This window comes from Schistocerca serialis, chromosome 11 (assembly GCF_023864345.2).
Source record: "Schistocerca serialis cubense isolate TAMUIC-IGC-003099 chromosome 11, iqSchSeri2.2, whole genome shotgun sequence".
Lineage (NCBI taxonomy): Eukaryota > Metazoa > Arthropoda > Insecta > Orthoptera > Acrididae > Schistocerca > Schistocerca serialis.
In genome coordinates, this window is record NC_064648.1 from 168,744,477 (window position 1) to 168,758,099 (window position 13,623).

Genomic DNA, 13,623 nt, shown 5'->3' on the forward strand with positions numbered 1-13,623 from the left:
ACAATGTTGATAACGGCTGTGATGTGGGATCTGAGTGGGGTACTGACAAGTGGAGTGATGGGGGGGGGGGGGGGGGGGGGGGGGAGGTGCCCCAGGGTTCTGTGCAGGGGCTGCTCCTGTTCCTTATTTATATAAATGATATGCCCTCTAGTATTATGGGTAACTCTAAAATATTTCTGTTTGCTGATGACACTAGCTTGGGCGTAAAGGATGTTGTGTGCAACATTGACTGTTTCAAGTAGTGCAGTACATGACCTCAGTTCATGGCTTGTAGAAAATAAATTAACGTTAAATCACAGTAAGACTCAGTTTTTACAGTTTCTAACACACACAATTCAACAAAACCTGACATTTTAAATTCACGGAAAGGCATATGACTAGTGAAACTGAACAGTTCATATTTCTAAGCTGTCGTGGAAAGCCCACATTCAGGATCTTGTTCAAAGACTTAATACTGCCATTTTTACTATTCGAACGATATAAGAAGTGAGTGATACTTCGACACGTAAATTAGTCTACTTCGCTTATTTTCATTCACCTATGTCGTATGGTATTGTATTTTGGGGTAACTCTTTCCATTCTACAAGGATATTTTTGGCTCAGAAACGGGCAATTCGGGCAATAAGTGGTCCGATATCACGAACCTCTTGTTGACCTCTGTTCACGAGTATGGGTATTTTGACACTGGCCTCTCAATATGTATATTCCTTATTGTTGCTTCTTGTTACCAATATTACTTTATTCCCAAGAAAAAGCAGCTTCCACTCGGTTAATACTCGGCAGAAATCAAACCTCCATTTGGATCGGACTTCCTTAACTCTTGTGCAAAAAGGTGTGCAGTATACTGCTGCATCCATTTTCAATAAGCTGACACTCGAATTAAAGAATCTTAGCAGTAATCCACGCACTTTCAAATCGAAACTGAAGAGTTTCCTCATGCGTCACTCCTATCCTGTCGAGGAGTTTCTTGAAAAATTAAGCTGATTCCTATTGTATTGCTGATAGCATTTACTTAACCTTATGGATTGACTTTTTTCGGTTTCAGAAACATTTTATTTTTATCTGTTATTACTTTTATGTTGTAATTTCATGTACTGATATGTTCCAAGACCTTGGAGGTTTGCTCCTCAAATAAATAAATATCCACCTGCAAGACCCAGGTGTGAGAGCTGCCCAATCGACCGACCCTGACTCCCTATTCGTGTCCTGCCACACATTTATCCTGCCCCATCAGGGACCGGGCCACCTGTGAAAGGAGCTGTGCCATTTACCAGCTCTGCTGCAACCACTGCACAGTGTTTTATATTGCTATGACTACCGACAAGCTGTCCACCGGGACGAACGGCCACCGCCAAACTGTGGCCGAGAGCAGAGTAGACCTCCCTGTGGCACACCATGCAGCTGAACTTAACACACTTTATTTCATTGGCTGCTTCACTACCCGAGCCATCTGGCCCCTCCCCCCCCATCACGAGCTTTTCTGAACTGCTTATTTATCCATTTCTCCAGCCCTAAACAATTATGATCGTATCGATGTTGTCAACATAAGTATATTCAATAGCTAGGCAAATTTATAATTATCACAATCTGAATTCATGAACATTGTAACATAAAGATACATCGTTAAACCACTTAACACAGTTGATAATCTTGACAAATAACTATATATTTACATCATTCCAAGTAATCCTTGAAAGTATACAAACACTTTTACAAGAAATATTTTTTAGCGAATCCCTATTTTGCTTATGTCTTTGATCCCTTGTAGGCAACAGCCTTGCCACAGCGGATACACCCGCCAGATCACCGAAGTTAAGCGCTGTTGGGCGTGGCCGGCAGTCTGACGGGTGACCACCCGGGCCGCCATGCGCTGTTGCCATTTTTCGGGGTGCACTCAGCCTCGTGATGCCGCTCGAGGAGCTACTCGACCGAATAGTAGTGGCTCCGGTCAAAGAAAAGTATCATAACAGCTGGGAGAGCGGTGTGCTGACCACACGCCCCTCCTACCTGCATCCTCAGCTGAGGACGACACGGCGGTCGGACGGTCCCGGTGGGCCACTTGTGGCCTACAGACGGAGTGCTTTGATCCCTTGTGGAAGTTTGTTGTACAATTTAATTCCATTATATAACATGCTATTTTGAGTTTTTGATTTGTTTTTCCTGTAGAGGTGTAACTGTTGTCTGTGTCTGGTTTCATGTGCACGTATGGAACTGTTTATTGGGAACTGGTCAAGGTGTTTATGTATATTACTGATTTCAAAATGTATTCACACAGAATTTTCAATATACCCAAAGATTTGAATAACTCTGTGGAAATGCCGTGTGGCTAGGGCCTCCCATCGGGTAGACCGTTCGCCTGGTGTGAGTCTTTCGAGTTGATGCCACTTCGGCGACTTGCGTGTCGATGGGGATGAAATGATTACGAAAGACACACGACATCCAGTCATCACGAGGCAGAGAAAATCCCTGGCCCCACCGGGAATCGAACCCGGGACCCCGTGAGCGGGAAGCGAGAACGCTACTGCAAGACCACGAGCTGCGGACTGAATAACTCTGGGCAATGGGATCTACTGCTACTTTTCGTTATGATTCGTACAGACCTTTCTTGCAACTTAAATATTGTTTGTCTTTCTGCTCTGTTGATCCCCAGAAGAATATGCCATAACTAATTACTGAGTTGACATATGCAAAATATGCAGTTATAGTACACGAGTTACTACAAACCGAGTTTATTATCCTAAGTGCAGAGCATGCTGAAGCTATTCACTTTCCAAGTTCCGCAGTGTGCTGGGTCCAATTTAGTCGAGAGTTGACATGCGTGCCAAAAAATTTTGTTGACGGTACACATTCTAAGTGCTCCTCATTAACTTTTAGCTCGGTACTGTTTGGTTTTCTGTTTAGGTGGAAACTAATACTGTTGTTTTCACATTTAGGGTTAATTTATTAGCCGCTATCCACTGGAATAGATGGTTAAGTGTTTCCTCAGCTTTTCCACTGAGTACACTTGGCAACGCAGCTTCGATTAAGATGCTATTGTCATCAGGAAGCAGTACCGATTTACCACATTTGACACTTTGTAGAAAATCGTTATTGTATATTAGAAAGAGGATTGGGCCCAGTACACTTCCCTGGGGGACTCATTATTGTATTTTGGGTTTGAAAGGTATGATTGGAGTTTGAGTGATCTCCACTTGTTGGACCCTGTTTCGCAGGTATGAACGAAACCACAAGTTAGTTACTCCTCTTACTCCCAGTGCATTTAGTTTGTTTAGGAAAATTGTGTGGTCTACTGTGTCAAATGCTTTGGTCAAATCAAGGAAGATCACTGTTTAGAGGACTCCTTTGTCTAGTGCTTTGAGGACAACATTTGAGAAATGAGCTACAGCTGAATTTGTGCTTTCACCAGCCCGGAAACCAAATTGCTCTTTACTCAGGAGATTGAACCCCATCAGCCTGTTTTTCATTATGGTCTATGACGTTTGAAAAGGACGACAGTAACAAGATTGGTCTATAATTTTCAATGATTTCTGGGTCACCTCTCTCATATTGAGCATGCAGGAGTTACCCTCACAACACATTCTCTGCTCCTGTAAGTATCCCGGCCTCAACCTACGGTAACGTACTGTCCCCACCCCCTCTGTCCTATCATCTCCTCCCCATTCTCGTTTGCTGCCCACTGCCAATGAACCCACCTAGCTTTCCCCTCTCTCCTCCTTTTCCGCTCTGTTTTCCTCACCACCTCGCCTCACGGCCTCCGGACGCTGTCCCCACTGACACTGTGGTCCCTGCGTACTCCACCAGACAGCGTTTCTCTCTCTCTCTCCCCCACCTGTACACTGCTATCCCCCTCCCCCTTTCCCACCTCCTCCAGGTTGCTGCTACCATACCACTTTATAGTCACACTGTGGCCCGAGCTGCCAGAGTCGGTGGCCACGTGTGGGTAAGGTGTGCTTGCTTTTAAGAATTAACTGTGCGTATCTCCGTTTATCTCTTCCGATGGAGGCCACGGCCGAAAGCTCGAGTTCGAGTTTCTTAAGGGGAGTCTGAACACCCTATCCCGACAGTGTTAAATTTAGTGACTTGGCTTCCCTGTATTTCAGGAGCCACTGTAGCCATTGGCATGAAACTTTTACTGGACATTAAAATGTGTGCTCTGGCTCTACCGAACTACAACAATTGCATTTCAGCCAGTGCTTTCAGAAATACAATTTTTTAATTACGCAGTTAAAAATTTGTGTACTGTTTTTGTATGTTATCCCAAATAATTTTAATTATACGTAACATTATGTCCTTTTAGTTCAGTAGATTCAGGATGCATATGTTACTACTCCCTGAAAATTTGGATCCTCTACTCGACGTGCTTTCTGAGATTTATGGAAAAATGCGACAGAAAACGTAAAGTTTCAGGAATGGTCTACAAAGTTTCAAAAGGCTTAACTCAATATATGCTAAACTTTTTATTTTTAATCACTCCGAAGCACCCTGCACCGTACTGAAAATCATCCTTTTGATCTTTTTCCAAGTTTTTTTCCTTCTTTTCTTCCTTCTGGACTCATTAGTGGCCAACTGTGCTGCATCTCTGCTGTATCAATGTGAACCTTGTCCATCCATTCAAGTTCTCTGATGCAGTCTGCTCCAGGATTAATTCTCATATGCTGTAGCACTTTCACCCCACAAATGCTGCCATCATTAAAAGCAACAACAGCGTCACTGACCCCCCACTTTCTTCATTTCAACAAAAACATTTTTTGGTTGGCAAGCCCATATAAGATTATTGAACGACTCGTTGGGATTTTGAGTCTGACCAGTAATTCAGGATTTACCAGGTCTCTGTAAAAAGGTTTTATGATATCCATGACTGCTGCTGGGATGGAATATTTATGGTTGTATGAATTTGTGTACTGGGCATTGTGGAAATTGCACCATGAATGGGGTCCAGGAGGGCAAAAGTGGCATACTGCCGGCTTCATTTTCAACAAATGCTCAGTATTAATTGTAATGGTCATCCCACAATACTGCTGTAGTTCATCAATCATTTTGTCTGTCAGCCTGCCTGTTATGGTTTTACCATCTGAAAATTTCTTGTCTCGCAAACTTTGTTTCAACTTTCTCAACTTGGTGCCCATCCTCTTCTGGACATGACCTTTATAACAGCAATCCATAGCCTTCCATATAAAAAAAATTACCGATTTTGTTACATCTTGAAGTAATACACGTAAACATTTTAACTAGTGTACATTATATTTAGAAAATAAAATACTTCCCACGTGAATTTATAAGTGATACATAAATCATTTTATTCAGAAAATTGCAAATTTTATAAAGAGATAAAAATCTGAAAATGGGGGAACAATCTTTTTTTTTCCATTATACCTCCCCTTAAATGTGCCTGTCTGCAACTTAGTGTGTTATCTTTATGGTAAGGAGCAATCTATCTCTTCCGAGACTGTTTATATTCCTACCTGGAGTTTCCTCCATTGTTTGATTTCACTTAATATTCACATCATCTGTAAAATTTAAAGAAACAGAATTATGAGGTTCTTGTTGCCTACCACTGATGTATCTATAGCACCTAAAGGACCATCTATCAAGATTGGTAATTTTATCGCTTGCTGCCTGGAAAAATTGTGGCAGTAACACAATACCCCTAGCAAACCTTCACCGAGGGTATTGGAGAAAGAAGAAATGACAGTTGTGTAGTGGAACCAGGCTTATTGTTAAAATACCAATCCCAAACGTCATCAAAGCCATTTGATTTCAAAAGACTGGAGCTCCCTATTCATCTTGCAGTCGTAATGACCATCGAATCCCAAGTCAGTCGTTTTAGGTACGTGTAGGCTTTTCGAACAGTGAATTACATGTCGCACGCTCAAAAGTGTCTGTCAAAAAAATTGTTATTGCGAAAGACAAAGACAAAAATGCTCAGTGTTCAAAAGTATACCAATAAACTTCAAATTTAATTACTGCACAAAGAATCCTCGTCTTTCATTATTTTGCACACGCAAATGTGTGTGTGCTTCACATGTGCGTACATACTTCAAAAGAAAAAGAGCCATCGCAACGCATGCTGGGCACAGCTCATGTTGAATCAAATCTGCTGCCAGCCACAATCAAAGGTGGGTTATTTAGATCACAGCCATTTTCAGTCTTACGCCTATCTTTAAGTAATCATACCTTATATGTTATAAATTCTGTTTTCAAATGTAGTACACATTTTGAATGTGCGAGTTCATGTCTCGTCTGCAGGTAACAACATTTTAAGTGGCATTAATGTGTGGAAATCCGAATATGGCGGTGCAAGTGAATACTTTGGTGAGAAATGCTCAATTGTGATACAGATATTCCATCTAACAGTGAACAGTCAACTCTAATCGAACGTCAAAACATGAAACTGAATGTACAGTCATTTGAAGATCAGCATACGTACAAAACTGGTCCCGATTTAAATAAACCACCTCAAACAGTGATGACAGATTGTGTGTGTTCCCTTTACTTATTTGCTGAAACTGCCCAAAGAACATTATTTTCTTACCAGGAAGCACACTATTGCTGTTTACAGAAGCCACTTGACACCAATATTCTCTTGATCCCCAGTCAGTAGAACATAAGGACTGATGCTTCGTGATTTGCTACTTTTGCCACGGGGTTCATTTGCATGGTAGCATTGCATACGTGTGGTATCGGTTGTGACTGTGCTTTCAGCAGAATATTTTTCAGTGAGTTAACGATTTTGGTTTTGTTATGTCGACGTTATTGTAGTTTTGTTCTGTTCGTCATGTGTGAATTTTTGTAAAACACTTTGTTTATGTCTTTGGTAGGTGTGGAAATGACTGACAAGGTGAACAGTTTTCGGTTGTCGTCGATGATGGGGGACAGTGAGTTGTCTCTAATAAAACTTCTTCAGCTATTCGGCCTGTTGGCTGAAGTCGTGAAGTGTTCGGTGTCTCGTGAAGAGATCAGGCTTACTAAAGTTCTGTTGTCTCGGATAAGGGACAGCTGTATGTGGAGACGTCTTAAGGATAACAGGACAAGAGAATTGGTCGATTCTAATTTTGATTTTCTAGTCTTTTAGGATTAAGTGTGGTGGTGGTGAAAGTTTTGAGACTTATGTGGTATCAGTAGTTGCTGTTGACCTATATTGGTCAAGGGAAGTGTTTGATTCCAGTGTTTTTAGTTGATTTTGGAAGGTTGTGGTTGTTTTATTTTATTGTTTTTTGTCGTCCGGTTTAGCGGCGTGTGTTTATTTTTAGTTTGCCCCCACCCAAAAACCCCGAAGTTCCCTCACTTGTCCTGTTAGTTTCATTATATTTTTGGAGGAATATGTATTTGATGGTTTTTTGATCTATTTTTGTGTTTGTTGTCATGTTTATGTTATGACGTCATGGTCGCGATATGGGAGTTGTCGTGAATGGTCGTTTCTGCCATATTGGTGACGTCATTGGTGAAAGCAGATGGGTGGAATCTGCCATTTCCGTTAACCAACCCTTGGCACACAAAGTTGTTTGGCTGTGGCAGCCATAAAGTTGCCTGCCTGGACAGGTTCTATAGCTTTTGCCCTTTATTTGGGCCTGTAATGTCTATTGGTTCTCATTCCCGGAAAAAGGTGCTCCGGTTACTGACCACACCAGACACTGGAACCCAAATCCACAAGCATAAAATTCCAATAGGAATTCTTAATGTAATTAATTTTGGTCACCTATGTTTTGAACTCAAACCATAAATAAGACCCTGGAGCCAGTCACTGTTAGGTGGTATGAAAGACTGGACCATGACAATTACCAGTCTTCTATACCTTACCTTAAAATTAACAGATGGGAATGATGATATTTTTAAAGAGTTTCTTTACTTCCAAAAATATCAGGATCAGTCCAGTATAGCACTATTGTGTAACAAATTTAGCTTATGTTACACATTGTCAATTCAAGGGCAGCCTTAGCTTAACATTCGGGGATTACTGAAGTACAGGATACACCTTGTCAGCTTCGACCAATGACATAGGTCAGCACCAGATGATAGGTGACAAACATTTGAAAGCATGAATGAATGTTCAGAAAAAAGTAATGTAGCACAGAACACATCATACATGCACATCATGTGGACCCATAAATGTGAAAAAATCTTGTGTAAAGAAACAAAATTAGAAAGCATGACTCATCAAAATCTATAGAATAGATGAAATTAACAGGACATGAGAATTAGAGGGTTCCGGGTGGGCACAACCTAAAAGCAGAACCACAAAAGAAAATAGAAACTAAATTATCAGGAAACATACTATGCCACATGAAAAATATGACATCGTGGAATACTTCTAGATAAGCTGAAGTACTGTGGGTATGAATGGGACAGCACTCAAATGGTTTAAATCATACCTAACTAAGAGTGCAGAAAGTTGAAATAAGCAGTTCACATAATATGCAAAAAAACTGGTGATTTCTCAAACTGGGGAACAATCAAGAATGAGGTGCTGCAAGGTTCAGTCTTGGGTACTCTTCTGTTCTTAATATACATTAATGACTTGCCACTCTATATTCACGAAGATGCAAAGCTGGAACTTTTTGCCGATGATAAACTATAGTTATCATACCCTACAGACAAGAATTAACTGGTGAAATTGTAAATGATGTTTCTCAGAAAATCATTAAGTGGTTCTCTGCAAATGGGCTCTCGTTAAACTTTGAGAAAACACAATACATACAGTTCCACACAGTAAATGGAATGACACCATTAATAACTACAGACTTCGATCAGAAATCGGTAGCTAAGGCAGAATATACAAAATTTCTAGGTGTATGCATTGATGAGGGGTTGAACTGGAAAAAACACACGGGAGATCTGCTGAAACGTTTGAATTCAACTACTTATGCTATTAGGGTCATTGAAAATTTTGGCGATATACATCTTAGTAAATTAGCTTACCACACCTATTTTCATTCTCTGCTTTCGTATGGCGTCATATTCTGGGGTAACTCATCATTGAGTAAAAGAATGTTCATTGCACAAAAGCGTGTAATCAGAATAATTGCTGGAGCTCATCCAAGATCATCCTGCAGACACTTATTTAAAAAGCTAGGGATCTTCACTGTAGCCTCACAATATATATATTCACTTATGAAATTTGTTATTAACAATCCGAACGAATTCAAAAGTAATAGCAGTGTACATGGCTACAACACTAGGAGAAAGCATGATCTTCACTGCTCAAGGTTGGTTGGTTGGTTGGTTTGGGGGAAGAGACCAAACAGCGAGGTCATCGGTCTCATCGGATTAGGGAAGGACGGAGAAGGAAGTCGGCCGTGCCCTTTCAAAGGAACCATCCCGGCATTTGCCTGGAGTGATTTAGGGAAATCACGGAAAACCTAAATCAGGATGGCCGGACGCGGGATTGAACCGTCGTCCTCCCGAATGCGAGTCCAGGGTGCTAGCCACTGCGCCACCTCGCTCGGTCACTGCTCAAGGTTAAATCTAACTTTGGCTCAGAAGGGGGTAAATTATGCTGCTACAAAAGTCTGGTCACTTACCTAATAGCATCAGAAGTCTGACAGATAGCCATATAGCATGTAAAAGGAAATAAGAATTTCTTAATGGTAACTCCTACTAATTAGATGAATTTTGGATATAGTAAGTGGGTTATTTCCCCAACAGCCACAAAAAATAAATAAATAAAAAGATTAAGTGTCATGTAATATTTTGTGAAATGTAATATCTTGTATAGACACCTTTTATTAACCTGATACGTTCCACACCATTACAAAGTGTCGTATTCATGATCTATGGAACAAGTACCAATCTAATCTAATCCAAGCTGAACACTGATATCCTGCTGTTCAACTGAGGAAGAAAATACCAGTGTTAGCCATGAAGGAAAAAGCAAGCAAGCAACCAAACACTGGTATTACCAACAGCCAAAAGAAGAACATACCCAACACTGGTATCGTGTACTTCAGTTCATCTACAAATTAAGTATGGTGTAGAAAACTGTAACTCTTCCATTGGTATCCTGTAGGTCAGCTGACATTACCTATTGTGGAGGAAACCACAAACACAGTATCTCATTTCAGGTCACATGTATATTAACTGATGGGCAGAAAATGACACCTAACGCTGGTATCCTATACAGGTCAACTGAAAAATATGATATTAGTGTTACCCCCAGCAAAAAGAATGACAAACCTGATACAAGTGTCTTATTCATTACGACACTGTGGTAAAGTAAATGGTACACAAATTCCTTAAAACAACAAACGAAACACACACATTCTTTCTTCCTTTCTTTAAAGGGTACATTCATTCAAATTCAGAACTTGACACTTCGTTTCCCAAGCTACCCTATTTACTATTGAATTGAACTGAATTTTATCTGATCCTGTAAAATTACATTGTGTACAGTAAATGTACATGTAATACAGGACATGTCAAAGTAGTAACATTCATTATCACTTATTTTTCTACCCCTTTAGCTTTTTTTACATAATTGATAATGAATAACAAACTGTTTTGCAATGAGAGAGTCTACGTTTCTTCGGAAAGTTGTCAAGTACACTACGTTGCACGTTTTCAGGCAGACTTCTTAGTAGTCTGATACCAGAGTACTGGGGTCCATTTTCTAGCATTGCCAGTCGGTGGGGTATGCTCCGTACTTCATTCTTGTATTGTGGGTGTGTACACTAGTTTTTGTAATCCAGTCCTCACTACCTTTTGTGATGTGCATTATTGTTTTGTATATATACAACAATGAAAAAGTTGAGATACCTAAATTCTTGAAACAGTTCCTGCACGTTTCAGAGGTCTTTCTTCTTAAAATGGTCCTAATTGCTTTTTTGTTTTTGTAATGTGAACACTTGTTTTGTCTCTTGTTAGTTTTCCCACACAGTCACTCCATACAGTAAGTATGGTTTGAAAAGTCCATGATACACTGTACAGAAGAATCTTGTCTTAATACTGTGATGGCTGCATCATTAAGAATATGACAGAGCTCAGTTTCTTACAGACATAATTAATATGTTTTTTTTCCCATTTCAGTTCATTATCCACAAGAATACCTAAGAATGTAATAGATTCTAGTTCTTCCAGCCTTGTTCCATCAACCTCTAAATCCACGTCTACAGCCTGCTTGTTTTTAAACACTGCATACATAGTCTTTAGATTTATAAGAAGTTCACTTTCCAACAGCCATTGAGCTGTGACATTTGCAGATATGTATGCTCTTCTCTATGACTCAAAAATAAAATATCATCTATGAGTTAAATATGACATCACTGGTCAAAGCTAATAAGTTTTGCACCATTCTTCAGTTGACATAACATTTGGCTTTGCAAAAATATTGAAAACTGTTCTCAGAACACAAACAATCACTTCATAGCTTACTCTTCCACTAGAACAAAGCTGTGTTGAGGACCTGCTAACCTACAATTTTGCCACATAGTAAGGCATTAGATTTTCACATCCATGCCACAGAGAATGGTCCTACTTTCTGTACTACTAACCAAAACTGAGGAATGTAAATGGCTGTTTCTTCTACCTTAACACTTTACCATCTCTAAGCCCAACATATCCCTCATTAAAGACTGATGGTGAGCCACCTTCCCCCCCCCCCCTTCTTCTTCTTCTTCTTCTTCTTCTTCTTCTTCTTCTTCTTCTTCAGGATAGCAAATGGAAAGCTGCAGTTCACAAAATGGAAACCAAGTGTCGCTACAGTTGAGATGTCAGTTGATAATGTGTAGTATGACTACATTATGAAGTCTTGTGTGTAATGTGAACGTGGACTGGTAGTGAGATATGACTCAACAGTGAAGCACGAGCCTTTTACTTCTTTGCAAACAAACCCCTGCACGCTAGTGGTGAACCAAATGTGGTCTTGCTGTTTTAAGTGGACTGACCCTGTATTTGAGTGGGTGGAGGTTCCCATCCCCATCTGACCATCCAGATTTAGGTTTGTGTCATTTCCCTAAATTACCTCCAAGTCAATTTCAGGATGTTTCCTACTATGAGGCTAAGGCCAGTCACCTGCCACATCCTTGTGAAACTAGACCAGTAAGAATGTAACTGCCCCTCTAATCTATATGGTGTTGTTCTTAAATTGTGCTGCTGTACTTGTACAACACCCTTGCAACAATAATACACCAATAAATAAAACAAAGAATGTTCACCATAATGTTGGGTTATGTTAATTATTTTTGGCTACCTTTTCCACAGTGGACCATTTCACATTACACTCGAGGCAGGTGGATTTGTAGAGGAAATAAGAAAGAATTAGGCACACGCAAGCTTAGTTAACAACCAGTTATCAGAATGAGAAATGTACTAGAGCACAAACTGCATCAGCTTTTTTAGGGACAGCAAAGAGAGAAGCCCATCAATTACAGTGCATACAGAGGTGTTAAAATAGGCATTCTTCCCACAATCACAACTGGAATAGGAAGAAGGCCTGATAACTGATAAGGTAGGAGGTACCCTCTGCCACGCACCTGTGTATACTAGTGACAGAAAGAGCTCCACCTTACCGGCAAGTGTCAATGCTGAGACAATACACCGTTTCAAAGAATGTCTTCTAGCAACGACAATTAGCCATGGTATTGAAATATTTCCAAATGACCAGAAACCTGAGAGGTTTTCATGACAGTTGTCACTTTTCTCTAGCAACAGAAAGTGACTGGAAACAGGAAAATGTGTATGAACTTTGCATAAATAAGAAACATCCTTGTTAATTTCTCATCTAATTTTAAGGAACTTTCAGATTTGCTCATAGTACCGGTATATAGGCACTAGTCACTTTCTAATTTACTCTACTAAGTTTTGATGTCATATGTGTGAATAGCATTCAAATATTACGTCAGCTTACTGTTAATACTGTATACAGACAATTTCTATGTTTCTCATGCTTTTGTTCCATATATCTCGTCCATTCTGCATCCCTGATGGAAGTCATTTTCGATGGGACCTAGGTAACACGATGAAAAAAATAATGAATGAAAAGGGCCGCGTTCTCACCTTATAAACAGGTGCGAAATCAACCAGTGGGTCTTCCTTCCCGGCAACACGAGGACACGAGGAAGCGACAAATGGGCAAATAATTAACGTTGACCAATGTTCACTTCCTGGAATCGAGTCGTGTTCACAGGGCCTGTTGACATAAGAAGAGGCACTAGTGACTAGAATCTTCATTGCCACATACAGCAAGTAAACTGAACATTTTAACACAAATTAGTGTGTTATGACAAATCATTCACGATTCTCACCAATTCATGTAACTGCCGTAACTATAAATAGCCAGTAGACATGTAAATATCACAATTTTGTTTTGAATTTTATCGAGCACAACCGACCACACACGTTTGCAAGACTAAATTTATCGTCAAGCCGGTCACAACAGTAGCACCAAGGTACATACAATAAAAGAGTAGGACTTCTGATCTTGACCAATAACGTCATACATTAGTCAGAGATAGTAATGTCTTCACTTCGAGGCATAGATAATAAAACAGTTCTGTGTTCCAGATAAGCGCTATCATTGTACATTAAAATAATTATTCGTAATGATATTGAGGTAATTTGGAGTATTAGTTTGTTATTGTAGAACAATTTTTAGTGTCTTATTTTCGTTTATAGGAATGGATTTGTTTGTTT

General features: G+C 40.0%; 1 long non-coding RNA gene across 1 annotated transcript in view; it reads right to left on the reverse strand.

Moving 5' to 3' along the window:
• The window catches only part of LOC126427261 (uncharacterized), a 139,225-nt gene extending 125,844 nt beyond the window's left edge, over positions 1 to 13,381 (reverse strand). Inside the window, exons 1-2 of the long non-coding RNA XR_007576614.1 lie at positions 13,236 to 13,381; positions 12,988 to 13,120 (exon numbers count right to left, since the gene is read on the reverse strand). This is a non-coding gene — a long non-coding RNA (uncharacterized LOC126427261). The remainder of the gene's footprint in view (positions 1 to 12,987; positions 13,121 to 13,235) is intronic.
• Positions 13,382 to 13,623: the final 242 nt, after the last annotated feature.